Below are 2,126 nucleotides of genomic sequence, written 5' to 3' on the forward strand. Positions count from 1 at the left end.
TTGTTTATTTCTTGCTCATGTGTTAGCTGTTGGAATGTTGTCTCTTTGAATTGTCTATTAATTTCCTTTAAACACCTTTTTATTGGATTATTTGTCATTTTTCTTATTGAGGTGTATAGAATTTAGTAATTGTGCCACTGCTGAAGACGTTTTCCCCAATCTGTGAGCTCTTCTTTTACTCTTGTGATGACGTCTTTCGAATTGCATGTCTTTTGTTTTCAATGTCCCAGTCATCTGTTTTCTCATCGTTATATTTGTGTGCTTCCTTCGTTATCTTTGGTAGTCCCTGTATGCCATGCAGTAGGCTGTTAAGTTTGTCACAGTTTTCTTATTGATGATCCTCCTAGCTCTGGGATTTCCATCTAGGTTTACAATGCCTCTTGAGTGCGTTTTTATGCATAGGATACTGTAGGGATCCGTTTTCATTCTTCTGCACATGGAGAACCAATTTTTCTAGCACTGTTTGTTGAAGATGGTGTTCCATTCCCATTTGTTTTTTGGTCCTTTGTTCAAAATCATTTGTCTCTAGGTGGATGCTTACATGTCTGGGGTTTCTGTCCTGCTCAATTGGTTTATGAATGTATCATTGCACCAGCGCTAAGCTGTAGTGTAGGCTGTTTGACTATGGTGGCTATATACTAGGTTTGGAGATTAGTTAGTAAAAGACCTCCACCTTCTTTTAAGTTATTTGCTTACCCTGGGCCTCTTCCCTCTCCATATGAAGTTGGTACTTAGATTTTACATATTTTTTAAAGAATGAGGTTTGGATTTGTATCAGAATTATGTTAGTTTTGTTGATTGCTGTAGGCAGTGTTGAAATTTTCACAATATTTTCTTCCTATCCGTAAACACATAGTTTGCTCCCATTTCGGTAGATCTCTTTTGGTATCTTGTAATAATGTTCTGTAGTTTTCTTTGTACAAGTTTTATTCCTAGGTATTTAATCTTTTGTTTGACTGTTGTAAAAAGTATTGTTTGTTTTCTTCATGTCTTTCTCAGAGTTCTCATCACTGGAAATCAGGAATCAGATTGTTTTATTTGTTAAATTCGTATACTATGACTTTTCCAAATCCCTCAGTTATTTCCAAGAGTCTTTTTGTGGAGTCCCGGGCATTCTCTCTGTATAAAATCATACCATCTGTAAATAGTGAGAGCTTCATTTCTTCTGTGTCCACTTGTATTCCCTTGTTTTATTTTCATTGCCTTATAGTACTGGTTAATATTTCCAGCATGATGCTGAATGAGAGTGATGACAGGACAATCTTGTTTAGTTTGAGTTTTCAGAGGAAATCTTTTCAGTTTTTCACAACTAAGTGAATGTTGGATTTTCCTATATGGTCTTTATTATGTTGACCAATTTCTATTCTATTTTTATTTTATTGATTGTTCCTATTAGAAATAGTTGTTAGATACTGTGGTAGTTACACAATTTCATGTCAACTTAATAAATAGGTCTAGGGGTGGAGTCTAGCCTGTCAATCATATCAAAACCTGATGCTGCCTCCTTGTGGGTGTGGCCATCTCTATATCTAGGGGTGGAGTCTAGCCTGTCAATCATGTCACACCTGATGCTGCCTCCTTGTGGCCATCTGTGGGTCTAGGGGTGGAGTCTAGCCTGTCAATCATGTCACACCTGATGCTGCCTTCTTGTGGGTGTGGCCATTTCATGAAAAGTCTGGGAACTACCTCTTTCTCTCCTTGGAGTTAGGAAACACTCTGCTTCACTTTCCTGAGGTTGAGACACCTGAGAGCTAGAGGAGGTGTGGAGAACTATACCAGTGCTGAGATGATTCCACCACCTCTGGATCCATAAGGCTTTTCACCCACTGGCCTGTGGTCGTCCTACATTTGGCATCATTGCATGTGTCGAGTGAGACTGAAGAGGAGTTTATGGACTATGGGCTAATATCAGACATATGGGCTAATATTGGACTTAAGGACTTGATCTGGGCTGGGCAGAATGTTTTCTCAATTTACAATTGCTCTTTGATATAAAGCTATCGCTTACACACGAGTGTCTCTGGATTTCTTTCTTTAAAACCAGTGACCATATCATTCTTATTCTTGTTGGTGTGGTAGATCAAATTATGGTTTTTCAGATGTTGAACCATTTTGTTCACTCTATT

Source organism: Echinops telfairi, unplaced genomic scaffold (assembly GCF_000313985.2).
Source record: "Echinops telfairi isolate 266 unplaced genomic scaffold, ASM31398v2 ScPeMD7_7401;HRSCAF=8416, whole genome shotgun sequence".
NCBI classification, from domain to species: Eukaryota; Metazoa; Chordata; class Mammalia; order Afrosoricida; family Tenrecidae; genus Echinops; species Echinops telfairi.